This window comes from Typopeltis vanoorti, chromosome 4 (assembly GCF_054136105.1).
Source record: "Typopeltis vanoorti isolate ZY-2024b chromosome 4, IOZ_Tvanoo_1.0, whole genome shotgun sequence".
In the NCBI taxonomy this organism is placed as follows: Eukaryota; Metazoa; Arthropoda; class Arachnida; order Uropygi; family Thelyphonidae; genus Typopeltis; species Typopeltis vanoorti.
In genome coordinates, this window is record NC_143552.1 from 79,619,954 (window position 1) to 79,638,909 (window position 18,956).

Sequence of the window (18,956 nt, forward strand, 5' to 3'; positions counted from 1 at the left end):
TGAGATCAGGACTGGTGGTTGGAGAACTAGGGGACACCTATGGAAGCTGGGCAAGAGTGTGGTTGGCAGGGGTGTTAGAGCTGGGTTCTTTACTTTTAGAGTGGTGAATCAGTGGAATAGGCTGCCAGAGTCTGTTGTGGGTGCTATGACAGTGAGCGAGTTCAAGGCAAGGTATGATAGATACTGTGAGAATGTCGAATAGTTGTGTGGTGATGTTTAGGGCCTCCCTTGATGAATCTAAGGACTCCCTGGAGTCCTTAGATTCATCAAGGGAGCCCAAAATAATAATAATAATAATAATAATAATAATTAGCTGTATATAGTTGAATTCCTATCTGAAAAAAAAAAGAACATAAACTACACATTAAATTTAATAACTAATGTAAATATGGCCTTTCTGATCATGCCCTGAATACTTTACATAGAATTGACTGCAAAGGCACCTGTTGTTTACATCACATCAGAACGTAAGTTTAAGGAGGCCTGTGAAATTCTTAACAATAATGATGATCTAAAAATCCCAAGAATATGGAAGGCGCATAATCTTTCTGTCTAAGAGTTAATTATAAATAGTTAATTATAATTATAAATAGTACTGTACATAATCCAGGATCTTAACTCTATATAACAACTCTGGAAGGAGGAAAGATCATGTGAAGGAAGACCATGATTTATATACTTAGAGGTAATTACATGAAGCAGAAGAGACTCATTGTATGAGAGTGTTGGATCTTGTTATAGGATCAGAAGACCTGATCCTATAACATGTAGCCACCTTAGTTTGTTCATAACTAAGGTGGCTACATGTGTCTGATTGGGAAAAGTGATCATGTGATCTTGATTCAGGAGGCAGCAAAAAACACTTGGAAATCCCAATTACAAAGGGAATATATGTGGAACTACAAGGCAGATGATTATGATACGCTTAGGAGGCAGCTTGAAGCAGTGCGATGGCATAAAGATCTGCAACAGAAGGATGATCATAGTGCATAAGCAATAGCCAAGGGATACTGGATGAAGCAATATCACACTGTGTACCGAAGGTCAGGAGGGTATATCGGATAGGAGTTAGGTGGATGAAGTAGTATCATTAAGTATGAGTTGCAAACAAAGACTATGTTGTACAAGATATATAAGAAGAAATGTGACTTCTAACTCATGAACAATATAAGGATCAGGGGCAAGAAAGGTAACTAGCATGGTAAGGAAGGCAAGGCTGTTTAAATATTTAAGTATCAGCCAGCTCTGGCACAGTCCCAAGAGAGAGGAAGCAGGGAAAAATTATTCCTTTGTTTAAAGGAATAATAGCAAAGGTGGTAGCAAATTATAAACCAATTAGTATCCCAGGAGTGGTGGTGAAAGTACTGGAAAAGTTGGTCAGTAAGAGAACTCAGGACTGGGTGGATAAGAATATGATACTTTGAGGGACAGCATGGGTTTGTCATGTTCTTAGTAATCTATTAACTTTTTATAATAGTGACAACTGAGTTGGATAAAGGGAATGGCTACATAACGATACAGCTGGATTTTGCATAGGTGTTTGACAGGCTACCACATGGAACTGTGTTATGCAAACTGCAACAAATGGGGATTAATAGGAAACTGGTGATATGGATAAAAGGATGGCTGATGGACAGATATCAAAAAGTAGTAAAGTACCCCCCCCCCATTCTGAGTAGAGTGATGAAATAATGTCATGCTGTCTGATCAGGATGCAAATGATCCCTTTGTCCAGTGTATTCACACTGTACTATATACTATATATGCTAATTGCTTGTTAGTCATCCATCCGAAACTATTAAATTCCAGAATTAAACAATTCATAAGTTTTAAATTGTGCACCATTCTGAGTAGTTCTTGGTTATGAATCGACTGTCACGGTATCGCAGTGTCTTGTGTTCTAGTAACCCTTATTTTACTTAATAATGATCCCAAAGTGCAAATTGCTGGCAATTTGGATATGCCAAAGAGAAGCCGTAAAATGCTTCCTTTAAGTGAAAAGGTGAAAGTTCTCGACTTCACAAGGAAAGAAAAAGTATCTTATGTTGAGGGTGCTAAGATTCTATTCACATAACTTTTATTACTGTATATTGTTATAATTGTTCTTTTTTTATCTTATTTACTTGAATATCACTCGCAGTTTTTTACCCAGAAATAAAGTTGAAAAATCGTGGTGCTCAGAAACTAAAGTTTTTGAGGAAAAAACTAAATTGATATTTATAATTAAATCCTCCGTATTCATTATAATTTATAATTGCTTACATTATTCATAAAATGAATGCATTTAAATTTTAATTATCAATGTTATTTATGTGATCGGCCGCTCACCTTCATCACGCGATATATTTTAATCCTCAGTGAAATTCTTCTGTAAATTATTTAACCTGGGTGTTAGAGATGCGGTTTTTAAAAAAAATTCTGGGCAATTATTTCCAGTGAAATCAAGTCTCAAACTACCAAATTCTAGTTGCACAACAGTTCTAGTGATGGTCTCTTCCCTGCTGGAGTCAGGTAGTAGCCACCTGCTGTCATCTGCTCCATACATAGTTGTACATAGAATTTTCATACATAGTTCTTGAATGGTTTGTTGATTGATACATCCAAGGGCTGTAGACAAGGTGTAAGATCGCCAGGAAAAGTCCTAAGTGTCACGGAAACTATCCCACATGAGGGATAATTTCTCATATGCATATGATTGCTGCAGTATTAACAAAAGATCTCATGACTTAATGACAAAGGCAAGCCAATGACTGTTGAGTTCAACTGCTGATTTTCTTCAACCAAATTCTACAATATCTAAAACTGCCATAACAACATTTACTATCTCCTTCTTAAAGTTTTAAACTTTTCTGTATGCGAGATATATGTAAAACTTTTTGATTTCGTTTTTTGTAAATTAAAATCAGGGGTGCAAAATATACGTGAGGGCTAGTTATATTCGAGTAAATATGGTTTGTATGTATAGGAAAAAACATAGTGTATATAGAGTTCGGTATTATCCATTGTTTCAGGTATCCTCCCGTGGATAGGGGGGGGGGGGGGATTACTCTATATGAAGGAGCAGAATCCAAGAAAAGGCAGGTAACTAGTGGTATCCTGCAGAGCTCTGTGCTTGGACCACTGCTGTTTATTTGTACATAAATGATATAGGAAATAATTTGAGTTGAGTAGTAGTAGTAGTAGTTACGGTGATGTAGAGAGCTTGCAGGATGATTTAAATAGGCTTACAGTAGGGGGAAAACATAATGGATGTCAATTTAATGTGAAAAAGTAGAAAGTTATTCATTTTGGGATACAAAGATTACAAGCTATGTACTACATTGAGTGAGCTGCACTCCAGGAAATTAATGAAGCCTGGGATTTTGGGGGTAGTAGTAGAGAGAATCGAAGTTTGGAGGGCATATTGCTAAAATAGCCAAAGTAGCTCACAGGATTACTTGGTTATTGAATACACTAACAAGCTGAGATATGAGTTATCTTTCCTCTTTATAAAGCTTTGATACAACCACATCTGGGTTACTGTGCCCAGATCAGATCATCTGGGTTTCTTGGGGATGAAGTGGTGGAGAGGATCCAGAGGCAAGTGACCAAGATGGTGAGCAGTCTGTGGAATGAGGATAGATTGAGGGTTTGTTAGTTGCAAGAGTTGATTTATAAGTGAAAAAAGGATATGATAGAAGCATTTAAATTACTTAAAGGCTTTTATAGGATTTATGCTGGAAAATGTTTCATCAGTTGAGTAGAAGGGGCAAAACAAGAGGTCATCACTGGAAGTTGGTCAAGGGTGTGAGGACTACATTTTTTTGTTTGAGATGGCAAATTAATGGAATGGGTTGCCTGAAACAGACAAAACGCAACTGAGTCAGTTGCAAGTGTTTTGTCTGTTAGTGGCTTCAAGGAGAGGTATGATATTGTGCCGATAGTTTGGGTCTCCCACGATGAGTCTTAGGACTCCATGGAGGCGTGTGTGCAATAATTATCAAACATATAGAATTGTTTTGGGAAAATTTGAAGAATAGACCAAAGCTAATAATAATAATATTAAGTATTATTATTAGATTTGTTGGATTTCTGTTAAGGACATGGGCTAGTTATTACTTACATCATTTTTAAACATAAAAATGTACTCAAATTCATATCAAGAGAAGATGCAAGAAATAAGACCCGCTGACTGTTATTTTGAATGGCAATGTTTTTCCACCGATTCAGGACACAAGCATAATACAGAGAATTTCAAATAGGAAGTGATCACTATTTAGTTTTGAGCAGGATAAAATTGAATTTCATACTAAAAGAAGAATGTGTAAGAAAATTTTATAATTAATCAAAGTTGAGCAGCTTTCAGAGGTGAACTGTAGACTATAATATGCAAACATCATTCAAGAAAAATGAAAGTATTTGAAAATTAGACCAACTTTGGAGAACTTGTGGCAAACCCTGAAGAAAACATTGATTGATTCAGCTAGAGAGACATGTGGTGAGGTTGCCTGCAGGGATAGAAAACAATCAGAAATCCATGGTGGACTTTAACATCTTAGATGTTAAACAGGCATTAAGTGAAAAGAAAAAAGAATATTGAAAATTTCTGGCAAGAAAATCAGCTTGTGCTCTTAGGGAATACAGAGAAAAATGTAAGAAAGCAAATCTCTGTGTAAAACTAGCTAAATAAACGTCATGGGAAGACTGGTAAGAACATAGAAAATAAATATCAAGAAGACAAAATATTCTATGAAAAGGCAGCTGTAATACATGATCAACCAGAAATACTAAAATATGGAGGTATTAATACTTTAGCATTTCTGGAAATAATTCAGAAGGCCTGGTCAGTGGGTCATTCAGGATGATTGGAGTAGAGCTCTCATACTATCCATCTATAAAAAGGGAAATAAAACTGAGGGTGAGAATTAAAAAAGGAGTTTTCCTAGTGGGTGTTCCTGGTAAGATTTATTTAAGCATACTTTAGAAACATTAAGAAAAATTGCAGAATGGAAGCTTGGTGAAGGGCAAGCTGGATTCAGTATAAAATAGAGGTTTTCATACAGTAGTTGGCATATCTTGGATTTGTGTTTGTGTTTTGCATCTGCAAAAGGCATATGACCAGGTTCTGTTAGAAAAACTGTTCAAAACATTATAGTTATGTGCTGTAAATGGAACATTATATTGGGCAATGCATATTCTTAATTTGAGCTGTAAGTCAGCAGTTAGAATTGAAGAGGATACAGGAAGATGGTTTTATGTTAAGTCAGGTGTTCAACAAGTGTGCACATTATCTCCATTTTTATTTTTTTCTATATTGGTCATATCATGAAGGAAAGTGGTATTAAATTTGATATCAAAATTGGCAATGTTAATCTTAGCTCTTCATGCAGATGATGTTATACTGCTAAATAAATTCATTACAAGCCTTCAAGTTACCCTAAATAGATTGAATAGCTGTTGTAATAAAAATTTGTTATGAAAATCAGCAATAAAAAAGACAAAATCAATGAAAATAGGAAATCCATTGAAAATATCAGCTGTATCCTGAATGGAAAACCTATAGAGCAACATTTCAGCTATTTAGAAACAAATATTAGTGAAGATTACAAACCATATATGGAAATAGACAACAGAATTAGCAAACCTGGTATGATAGGAATCAGCTGAATAAATTTGTATCGAATAAGAAAGAAATTAGCCAAAACACTAAATTTAGCTATATACAAGACTGTTTAACTTATATCTGATAGCTGGATTAGAAATAAAACATTTGATCAAAGACTAGATACCACAGATATTGAGAGTTCTGAGAAATATTAGTGGAATGAACAAATGGCCTCAATGGCACTTTCATATTAAAAATGAGGATATTATCAAAGAACTTGTCATTGTTAGCATTCAGGAATGTGTTAACAGAGCTAATTACAAATGGTTATGGTCACTTAAACAGAATGGGAGAGGAAAGATTAGTAATCTTTCTTCTCCCATTCTGGTTGACAGGTAGAAGAGGAAGACCAAGATTCAAGTGGACTGCAATAATAAAAAGTGCCTTAGAAGACAGAAATGTAAAATCTAATAATGTTGGAGTCTTAACAGATAACCGGTTAATTTGGAGGAAAATTTTTGATCAGAAGTTAGTAATAATGCAACTTTTTCATGTAATACTATCATAATCCTGTACACTCTCTGAGGGTACATATTAAGAATTTCATGCTGGTGAAAAGTAGATAATTTTTATCAAACCAGAGATAAATGGTTGTAAACTATGAATATGGAGAACCAGGATTTGGCTGAATAACAAATATTTAATTTAAAATTTGAACTAATAATTGAATACCAAATATTTAGTTTGAAATTTGGCTGAAGCACTGAATATTTAGCTGAATCATGCCGAATTAAAATTTATAAATAAATGTTTTAAAAAATATGCATTCATTAAAAACAAAATTTATTGTTTGGATTTTTTATTTTCCTTCAAAACATTTGTTTATAAAGTTTATTTCAGCATGCTTTAGCCAAATATTTTGATGTTTCTGCCATATTGCAAAATGAAGAAAGAATGAAAAATATGTGTTATAATATTTTACCTAACCATGTAACCACATGAAATGCAAAAATAAAAAAAGACCATCCTTATTCTTAAACATATATATATATATATATATAGAGAGAGAGAAACTTGTAAAGTTTTACCAGCAGATTAGAGAGCTTATGAGAATACAATCCATGACATTGGAGTTATCTTAGCTTGCACTGTTTAAGACATGAGTACTGACCAGGCACCCATGTATTCACCTTTCATTAAGGATTTTTTTTTATTAAAGTTTCGCTCACCTGACTGCTGTTTCGAACTATTCATTCTCATCAGAGATCAGACAAACTTTAAGAGTACAAAAAACTCATTCAATACCAAAGCAATACTTTGTCAGAGAGTTGCATTTTTCATGAGTGAACCACTAGTGATATGTAAGAGTAATGATCAGAGAAGACCCCAAAAGTCTTCATTTTGCTTTGTAAAATAAACAAGACAATTGATATTTTATAGCTGTGTGTGTGTGTATCAGGAGCGAATATTCTGAGTGTGCTAGGTGTGCGGTACACGTCCACGGAATAGCAATATCACTGATATTACATTTATTCCTGTTAAAGGCTCCTAATTGTTTCCTCGCCTCACGTGATTCTTCAAATTAAAAGCAATATACAAATGAACAAATGATTTGGATGAGAACAAGGAAAATGCCAGATTGGATATAAGGAGATTATTAAGGAGAGTAAAAGATAACAGTGTGGTAGGAAAGGTAGTCAGTGTGTTGCCAAGGTGTGATAGTGATGAATTGAGGAGGCGGGCAAAGATTATGAATGATATGTTAGTGCAGTTATGTGAGGAGAATGGAGTGCATTTTGTGAATGTGTGGGAGGAATTTGAGGGACGGATGGAATTGTATAAAGAAGATGGGCTGCATTTAAATGGTTTTGGTGTGAGTCTGCTGGAGAGATTGTTACTGGCAGGAGAAGTAATGATTGTAATGAATATATCTGAGGTGGTGGGAAGTGATATGAAAGAGCAAAAAAGTAAGGTAGGGAGAGGTATTTGTTCAGTTGCAAATGGGGAAGTGAGTATTATTAATGAAGTAAATGTGAGAGTGGAGGTACAACACGAACAGGGAAATGGGGGGAGTCAGGGTGGACGGGGAGAAACTTTATGAAACATGCGGGTGTTGAATTCAGAAGTGAATGTGTAAGCAGATGAACACAAATTGGGATGGGTGGAAAGAGTTTAGGTATGAAGAAAGTTATAGAATTGGTGGTAATATAGAGAAAGTGACAGGGGAAGGTATTGAAGAGTCGCATTGCAGGAGTGATGTTCTTAGGACTTGTAGAAGCAGTAATGATTTATTATGTTTATTCACTAATGCTAGAAGTATTCGAAATAAGGGGAACGAAATTGTTGCTTTGCTCGAGTCTGTTACCCCCAAAATTGTTGGTATGAGTGAGACATGGTTAGATGACGATGACATCCTGACAGGAATAGAGATGAACGGATATGATATTTTTCGTGAAGATAGACAGGGAAGAAAGGGAGGAGGAGTACTGTTAATGGTAGCAGATGAGTTGTGCCCATCTAATGTGGAATTGCAAGGTGCAAATAGTGGTCACGGTTTTGAGGCCGTATGGTGTGAGGTAGAAGTTAACAGGAGGAAATATTTAGTTGGGTGTTGCTATAGACCTGGTAATATGGAGGGTAATGAGAAGGAAATGTATAGGCAAATTGGCCTAGCTAGCAAGAAACGAGTTATCATTATGGGTGACTTTAATTATGGTGATATAGACTGGAAGCAAGAGACTGCATCTGGGGGTAAAGAAAATGAATTTTTGGAGTTTTTGAAAGATAATTACTTTAGGCAGTACGTAACGGAGGGTACACGAGGATCAAGAGTATTGGATTTGATCATCTCATCAGATGATGTTATTATAAATGAGGTGTCAAATCTTCTACCAGTTGGTGAGAGTGATCATGTGCAGGTTACCAGTCATTCGAGGACGTCTGTTAGAAAGGGATATATGTGGAATTATAAGACTGGTAATTACGAAAAGCTCAGGAAACAGCTTGCGATAATAAATTGGAAAGAGGAACTGGATGGAAAGGATATCAATGCTGCTTGGGCCATACTCAAGAACTATTTGGTGGAGGCAATATCAGAGTGTATTCCAAGGGTCAAGAGGGTAAACAGAGTGGGTGTAAAATGGATGAATCAAGAGATAAGTTATGCAATATGGAAGAAGAAGGTATTATGGAAGAAACACAAAATGAGTATATATAACAACCAGTTGCATGAGAAGTACAAAGAGCAGGCGAGGAAGGCGACTAGCTTGATAAAGGTAGCAAAAATGCAGTATGAGCAGCAGTTAGCTAAAGCGGCAAAAAAAATCCTAAGGAGTTTTTTCGATATGTCGCCAGTAGAAGAAAGAATGATTATGGTAGAATGGGATTGATTGGTGAAAACGGAGGAATGATAACCGCTGCGAGGATGTAGTTGAGATATTTAATGAGCAATTTCTAAAGGTATTTCATTCTTGCGAATGTGACATCATGCAGAACTTGAAAGTAGTGGGAGAAGAGGAGGAGGAACTGTTAGTAAGTGAACAGGAGGTATATGAGGAATTGAATAGACATGATGTAAATAAGGCTGTGGGACTTTGCTATTTCACCATGTATCTTGAGGGAATGTGCCAGAGAGTTAACAACAGCTTTTGTATATCTTTTCAACATGAGTCTCTCACTGGGTCAAGTTCCAAAAGAGTGGAAAGAGGGTAAAATTGTTCCAATTCATAAGGGAGGTGATAAGAGTAAGGCTTTGAATTATAGACCAGTCTGTGTGTCTGGAGTTGTGGTCAAGGTATTAGAGAAGTTAGTTAGGAATAAAGTTCAGAATTGGGTTGACAACAGAAAAATACTCTTTGGTGGCCAGCATGGATTTACTAAAGGAAAATCATGCTTTAGCAACCTGCTTACTTTTTATAATAAAGTGACAAATGCGTTGGATAAGGGTTTATAGGATTGCATGCTATTCGCTGTACCCAGCAACTTATAGGACACACATATCACAAATGGTAATTATTAATAATTCGTTTGCCATTAATGAAAGTATTTTTATTCTTTCCTTTACGTTTCCCATTCTCACATGACTTATTAATGATGGTTCACCTAGTTACACCTTTGAGTAATTCAAATATACCAACCAAGTATAGCATTCTCCTTCATTATTCCACCTTCTAACAAACACATTGTTCCCCCACTCTATGCAGATTTGGTTAGAATTAAATGGTAAAGTATTCAAAGTTATTATTATGCAACACCTCCAGGGAGTCCAACGACTCATCGAGGGAGGGCACCTACTCTACAGCTCTCCACCATTATCTACAAACGCCATCTACTGCCAATCATCACCACTAGTATTTTCACAGACAATCACAAACACCCATTCTCACGGCAGGATTTGAACCCGCAGCCTTTTGGCTGGAGAGCAGATACGCTAACCACTCAGCCAACCAGGCTGGCATATCCTACAATTAATTGCATTGGACCAATTAAGATGAGTGCTGATGCACTATGCACTCTTAAAACTTTCATACATCGACAAAAAATGCGGTCAAATTGATGTGAATTTCGTAGTGGGGATTGCATAAGCCTTATGACAGCACACCCAAATGAAATGAGCACACGACAACACTGCCTAGGATTGTATTCTCATAAGTTTTATAAACTTTAAAGCTTTAAATTTATATATATTTGCTTATGAAATAAGTATGGATCTTGAATATCTCCTATTTCTGTTTATTAAGGATTATTTTACATTTTAGAAATGAAAACTTTTAGGCTTTTCTTTCTATAAATATAATAAAACTGTCAAATATTAAAAGGGGAGCTGAGAGACTTCAGTTTGACATTGAGTAGTAAGATATTGAAATGAGGACATTAATGATCCATCCATATTTTATAGCCAAACGTAGAAAAGTTTACCATAGCTTATAAAAACAATGCTCATAAGTTCTCTAATTGATTTTCAAAACGGCCATAAGATCTAAATTGATCCGTCATTGTATTATTTTATTCATTCCAAATTATAGATATTATTGCTGGAAAATTTTCCATGTTACTTCTCTAAATAAATATTAATTTTTATGGCTATTTGGCTATTTTTGTTTAGGAGTACTCCTTTTATGATGTCATTACCTTTTTACTCAATGTTTAGGGCATTACTGATGTTTTAAAGATATAGATATATGAAGAATATAAGAAAGGAATAATTTTGGATATACCTTTTGTAGGATGTTCCTGTTGCCTTCTTATTGAGTGGCATCCGATATATGGCGATATTACTAAATTATGACTGAAAAGAAGGGGAACTTGGAAAAGTGGGGAGAGAGAGAGATGTGGGAGAATAGCGGGTAAGACAAAAGGTATATGAAATTTAAAACCTGGGTTTTAAGGGTAGGCTTAAATTTCACATACTTTTTTCTTACCCACTATTCTCCCACATCTCTATCTCCAGTTCTTTCCCCCCCCCCCTTTCAGTCATACTTCAGAATGAGGATAACTGAGCATAAAATGGAGATATCTATGCTAAACATCAGACTGCAAGACAAAATAAGGAATGAAGATATAAGAAAAGAAACAAAGGTGTTGGATATAGGGGAAGAGATTTTAAAACTGAAATGGAGATGGGAAGAACATATTGCACGGATGAAACATGTTAGATGGACAATCACCTAGCAGCATTCTTATGAAGTGAAGGAAGACAAAATGCCAGGATAGCCAGAGGAAAGATGGAAGGACGACCCAGTGGAGATGGCTGGAGAATACTGGCATAGGGAAACCTTCAACAGAGAAAGATGGAAACATGAGGGAAGCCTATAACCATAAATGATTATCAAAAATGTTTTGGAAGAATATTACAACTTTTAAGACTGCATGATATAATCTTAATTAAAAATACCAAAGGAAAAGTACTTATAGCAAACACAACAAGCCTTTATATGCAGTCACACAAAATAAGAGATAGTGTTTCCTGATTTGTTGTATTTGCTATAATGCATGTAAGAGGAATATTCTGTTTAGCCAGCCAAATAATGGATATTTCTACTGATTTGGCCTAAGCCAAATATCTTAGAAACATGGTGAATTGGCCAAATACCAAAGCAAAACTGAATATTTAGTGCATCCATAGTTGTAACTTCTTTCCCCAGTACTTCCCTGTATTGGATTGTGATGTACAAAAAAAAAGCCAACTGGCAGCTTCGTGTATTTTCATCAAATGCATGCAGTTGTGATGCATAGTGCATGCATTTTCTTCAAATGCTGATGGTGTTAAATGTCCCTTAACCATTCCAAATGTACAATACCCTCCTGCCATTTCATCTAGGGCCGTTGTCAGATTAGATTGTGCCCCTAGGCAAACAATTAAATATCCCCCTGATGGATTAAGACAAAAATATAAGAAAATCTCTAACTGCTATTTTTTTTTAAAATTAAAAGAGAAACATTAATGCAAAACAATTACATTATAATATTAATTAAATGTTTGCTCTTCGAGGATCCTGCACAATAAAACTGTTTGCAAGCTCTTCTAAATTTAAATTATGAGCTATGTCTGCCTCTATCAATATAGTTGCTAGACCAATCAATCTTTCTTGGGTCATTGCTGTTCACAAATAATTTTTAATGAGTTTCAGCTTGGAAAAACTTCTTTCTGCACTTGCTATGCTAACAGGAATTGTTAACAGTATCCTTAGTTTTTTTCAGAGAATTTTTACTACTTCAAATAAATCTATTGCATCTACATCAGATGTTTTGCCACTGCTCAAAGCAATTTCCAAGTCTTTACAATGGTTTAATATTTTTTCCGAACTCCAGTTATGTAAATAATTTATATTATATAAAAATCCAAATAGATCATTGTGTGATCTCAGCTGTTCAAATCTGTTTTGTAAGCTATTTATAGCTGTATCAATTAAGGCATTAATAACATTAAAAAACTTCAAAAAGTTTTTCTGGAGTCGCTTACGGCTCATCATGGCTCTCATAGGAAAACAATTTCTTTTTCTTATTATTCTTACATGAGGAAATTCCAGTAGTATCAAGTTTTTCTGCAATTTCAGCTGCGGTTGTTTTCATTAGTTGAAATCCGTTTTTGCTTTAATCGGTTAAAAATTTTAGGATGTGTCAAACTGCTCTAAGGTATGACCAATATTTAAATTTACACTTTGCAACATTTTACTCACTGGATTTATTAATGATAGAATGTCATACCAAATAATTATGCTGCAAATAAATTTGAATGACGTGATTTTTTTGAACAAGGGCATGAGCAGTGCATTCTGTTTCATTTTTGTTTAGGTTGAACCTGTCAGTTGAGGATTTTCATATATTTCCACGAGTTCATCATGAATTTCGCAGAATTGAAATCGAATTGGTTTAATGGCTGCAATTCTAGCTTCCGATCGAATATCAGACACACCTTTTATTGTTATGTTTGGTAGGTGTTTCAAAAGAACCTTCCACCTGTTCGTCGATCCAGAAAAAAAGTTGAATAGTTGAATTATTCCAAAAATTGATATAGTGTCAACTGTGCTTTTAGCTGCATCATTAACAACAAGAATGAGCACTACATGGGACATAAAATGCACTGGGATTTATATTTAAAATGCGAGTTTGTACACCTTTCTCTTGTCCCTTTATGTTAGCACTATCATCTTAACTCTCCACGCATGTTCTCTATATTGATATTCAATTGTTCTGATTCTTTTATAATTTTATCAGTCAACCCAAGTCCTGTTTTATCATGTATTTCCAAAAAATCCATGAATTTTTCACATATTTTCCCTGTTTCTGAGCAAACGTATCTTATTATAACAGTCATTTGTTCAGTATGACTCGCATCTGGTGTGAAGTCTATAATAATTGAATAGGATTTGGATTTTTTTAATATCACTTATTATTTTACTTATTTTCTCTGTCATAATTTGAATTAATCGAGTTTCATGCATTTGAAGTTTTCTGTTGATATTTTTCCAATCATCGAAACCAATTTTCGACATAAGGCCTTATTGCTCTAATGAGACAGGATTAAAAATTCTACAGCAGAAAAAACAGAAAACAGCATCATTTTTCTTCCAATATAGAAGCCATGCTCATTTGATATTTTCAGAATTTTTAAGCATTCGTTAATAATTCTTCAAAAATTTTATACCTTGATCATTCAAAGGATATTTACTTAATGTTACTTGAATAGGACTTTTTTTTTTTTTTTTTTATAAGTTCAATTCTAGTTTGTCATCAGATTTCTCTGACCAGTAGTATGGATCAGTTTCAGTAAAATAATCTTGATTTTTAATTGGATCTCTGTTCGTAATTCCTGTTTGTTGCAATCAGCAATCATCATTTTTGGAATCACTACAAATGGTTGTTATGTCAGTATCAGTGGCTGATGCAGATGATTGTTGGCATTGGTGGATGAGGATGTAGAAGCTGTTCCAACGGCTGGTGCGGAAATTTTTATAACTTCTGGTGTTGGTTCTGTTGAAAACTTGTTCACTTTGGTGTCTTTCGTTAAAATTCCAAATCTCCTTATGTCGCTTGTTGCTTTCTTTACTTGCTCTTCCTTTTCTCTTTTCCTTTTGAGAAAAGCAGCTCCCAATAACTTTTCCTCATTCAAATTACTCATCTAAATGAGAATAAATTTCGTATTGATAAATTATTCTTTTTTTTCTATTAATTATTAATTTTGAGTTAATTTATTTATTATTTTTAAGAGTTTTAAAACATTAAATCTTATTTTAAAAAAAATTGATTTAAAATAGTTGTCTTCTACAGACTTTTACTATAAATAATTTATACAAAAATTTGATAATTAAAGGTAAACTATAATTATTGAGGGCAATGTAAGACGTGAAGTATGCTGTCTAACGAGCAATTTTGACATTTTAGCAAAATGTGTCTCTGATTAATATGTTTATAATTTAAAAACTACTTATCTTTAAAATTTTATTTGTCTATCAAAAATCCAGAAATAAGTACACAATTAAAATCAAAGTTAAAAATTGTCCAAAGTCACTTAAACACAGAATACACAATACACTCAATATGTTTCGCATTCGAAATTGAAATGACGCTGAAAAAAATGTAAGACGTGCATATCACGCTGTTTCGTCTATCCAGATTTGAAGCAGAATTTAAGAAAACGAACGGTGTAATATACACCTGTGTTCCAAGTGTATGTTTGGATAGACCAGTGTTTATCAGACATTAATATTTGGATAGACCAGTGTTTATCAGATATTAATATTTGGATAGACCAGTGTTTCTCAAACTGGTCTATCCAAGATATACACAGATATCCCTGTACCCCTTCTTAAATTTTCATTATTACCGAGTACCTTATCAAAATAATGATAAAAATAAATAAATAGAAATATTTCATTGTAAATGTCTTTTAGATGTACATTTAAACAAAAAAAAAATAATTTATTTTTAATAGAACAAAATTTATAAAGATACTATACATTTTTACTTAATATAAATAATTTATCATCAATGAGAGGAGTGAAATTGCTTATTTCTATATCTGCTATATTGCTCTCTTTTGTGCGTTTTATAAATCCAGTCTTTAACCAATGATCCATACTTAATATTATAAATATAAATTTGTTGAGAAATTATATTTACTCAAATATAACTTGCATTTCTTCCCCAAAATTAAAGCGAAAAAATCGTGGTGCATGATATATGCAGGGATTTTTGGAAACTAAAGTTTTCAGAAAATAATTGAAAATGGATATGACTTACCAAGAAGCTCCTATTCAGTATCACTTCTGGCCTCGAGAGCGGTTTCCTTGTGTGCAACGTCAAAGTTATGTACCCATCTTCTTTCCCATTATGTCAAGCAAAAACTACCAGTAATTTACAAGAAAGAGCAGCAATGAAGAAGTGCATAATGTTAGTGTGGTACTAACAAAAGGTCGCATAACCCAAAGAAAAAGCAAGCTGACAATTGAGTTGAAATGCTAATTCTCTTCAACCGATTTCCAAAATATCTGAAATTCACTATATATTTCTTAGTTTTAACACATTCACGATGGGGTAGTGTCAAGCAAAACCATATGTTGCACTGGCAACATATGGTTTTGCTTGAGTCTATACAGCATTTTCTGTGGGAGGGGAGATGTGATTCATTAGTTAGTGCCATTTTTATCCCAGTTGTCTCTAATTGCATTGTTTGTTGAGAAATATATTACACAGTCTGCAAATGTTTGTGAACCTTATTCAGTGACATGATTAAACTAATTGTTTTTCGTGTTTCTGTAGTATAGTTGCTGTTGTGGAGGGTGTATTCTTTACTGTAGGGAGTGAGTTATCGCCCCAACATGAACGTCGGGGCGATAGTAACTCGCAATTTGAGTAGGAGAATTCATGCATAATATAATTTAATATATATATATATGTGTATGTATATATATATAGACTATAAAAGTTTATGAAATTCATATCGTATGATACTTTATGGGTTGTTTCCTTAAGTCTAATAATTGGTTTTAAATTTTTAGTATGTATGACTATTTTTTTTATTAATAAAATATAAGCACATTTAAATGTCAATGGGAAATGGTGCCTTTTTTTAATTTGGTAAACTAAACGCTGTATATTTGTAAAATATCTTGTTGCCTTAATACTACTGAACGAGCGCCCTTATTAAGCAGTGGCACAAGGCAGGCTGCCTCTATGCTACACCCCTGTCAACATTACTGCTTTCACCAAAACGAGATCAGAAGAATCTTGTCCAAATTAAACACCAAAAGTGTGGTCCTGGTAAAATTCCTCCAGTTGTCCTGAAGGTTTGTGATTCTGAGCTGATTCCTGTCCTATATTGCCTTTTATGTCCATATTCCACTGGTATCTGTACCACATCCTGGAAATTGGCTTATGTTCAACTCATTCCCAAGAAGGGTGACAAAATCCTTCTTGGGAATGAGTAATGGATAGACCCATCAACATGCAACTGCTATCTTGAAGGCAGAGAGACTCCAGATGGCAAAGAAGTTGATTAATGACCTTCTCCATTATTTTAGAGGGCTGAGGCAGATCTAATGGGTCAGTACTTTGATATTATCTTTTTTTTTGTGTGTGTGTGTGTAGTGTGAATGTGGATGAATATTATTTCTGATATACTGGCTTACTGCGCAGACTGCCGTGCACTACAGACATTCTTTTCTTGTAGCTTCTCAAGCCATGGCACTGTTCCAATATAATCTAGGAAGTTTTTTTACCTTGGGTATACTATACGTTAAAGATACCATGTAATTTTATAAACTTGGTTTTAATCCTTTTTTCCCAAGTAAGCAAACAAGGAAATGTGCTTTGCATTATGGGAGATACTAAGGAAAGTGATCAGAGCTTACTCTGCCTTTACCACGAGTTGCCTCAGACCTGAAAATACTTCAGGCTCAAACTTGACTCACATGCTTGTTTGCTTACTCGGGAAAAAGGATTAAAACCAAGTTTATAAAATTACTTGGTATCTTTAACGTAAAAAAAACTAGCTTAATATCTTAGTTAAGATAAGTTTATAAAACCATTTTGATTTATTTTATACTAAAAAATTACATTTATAGAGAGACTGATAAATATTGATAGGACTGCGTCTGCTTAGAGAAAAAAAATTGATGATAGCATCCCCTTTTTAGGATAAAGCTTTGCTGTCTATCCATGCATTGCATAGAAGAGGTGACATTACCAACCAGTGTTCATTAAATTAATTTTCTGGATTACTCACTAAAATCTGATTACAGACCCCCTGACTTATGCAAACATTATGTTCTGCATACATTGTGTAATGTGAATTTTACTTGAATTTAACCCACCCTACCCATTAATCACATCCTGTTACTTCATGTTTATAGTGTGTGTATATACAATAGTACATTAACATGTTTGAAAGGTTAATGTTGATTCTGTATTTATATATATATATATATATATATATATATATATATATATATATATATATATATATATATATATATATATATATATATATTGAAAGTATAATGTTGGTTGTCTAGGATTCTAAGTGGATGATTTGTTTTAGTTGAGCTGCAGATTTCTTCTTTTGCATAATTACCTGAATCACAACCTTAAATATATTTGGTACTTTCTGTCTTTGTCATTCCATGGGATTGGTAGTCTCATCTAATGTTAAGGTAGCACACACACACACACACATAATGTTTTAATTTACTTTTTACATCATTCTTTATTAATATTCAGAGGGTTTTTTAGAGAAACAGCATTTTCAAACAGTGTTCAGTTCTTGTTTTGTTTCAAGGACCATCACAGTTAATTTAGTATAGATATCACATCACTCAAGGTAATAATGGACAACCTCAGCTACCTCTTCCCTTGGAAATAGACATTCATGTTTGAACACAAATGTAATTTGTTTCGCATCATCAAGCTCGTTCATCTCATTTAGTTGCCATATATACTTCAGACTCATTAACTTGAAATTCACACACTCAAGGAGTACATTTGTATTTCAATGAACAGTAACAGGACTATCTATCTGTATTTTTGAATTCATAATTTTCTTGGATATTTATTCTTGCTGGATAGCAACTGTATGTTTTTCATGAGAATGCCCATGTAAGAGAGTGTAAAACAACTGAGTATTTTTCTATTCATGTTGTTGCTGAAAACATTTTATTTTCCTAAACATGAGAAAGACCATCATAGATATGATACACAGAAATCCTTTGTGACAGAATATCATCTCAGGGTGAACAGAACTTCATTTCACAAATTTTATTGCCAATTTGTGGCATTGCAAAAATCACGAGCACAACAAGCTCTTGAGAAAAGATGAAAGAAGGAAGTTAGGTCAACTAAAAAAAGTTTAGCACTTCCCATGTTATATTCTGAAATCGGCGCTGGGAGAGGGTACAGCAGTGTTTCTCAGCCTTTTTTGGATCATGCCCCACCTCAATGCCTCAAAGATCTTGAAGCCCCCACACCCCCAGCATAATAGTCAGCCAAGTTCTGAAAAAGTGTAATATAAATATGTAAATTTTCTAGTTACCCCACGTTGAGAAACATTGGGTACATTATGATTACACTGATTTAAGTGATGATATGCTGGCGTATTGTTATTTATACAATCATAACTGATGTTCTTATTCACATTTAATCCACAAGTGTTGCTGGCTTTTTTAATACTTTTTTTTTAAGTGATGACCAAGCTTTTCTCACTAGGTTATCGTTTTGATATTTTGCTGTTGGTAACTGTTCAGAGTAAAGTGAAAGTAAAACACATTGTAAAAGATACTAGTTAGTAATTATGGTTTATTTATTTATTTTATTATTATTAATTTTTTTTGATAGCGAGTTTTAGTTTACATTTGTTTTTTTTATTTTATTTTTTTAT

The 18,956-nt window shown here is 34.0% G+C and overlaps 1 protein-coding gene across 1 annotated transcript in view; it reads left to right on the forward strand.

Moving 5' to 3' along the window:
* The window catches only part of LOC150107437 (protein argonaute-2-like), a 218,859-nt gene that overhangs the window by 11,781 nt on the left and 188,122 nt on the right, over window positions 1-18,956 (forward strand). The gene's annotated exons all lie outside the window — the stretch shown is intronic.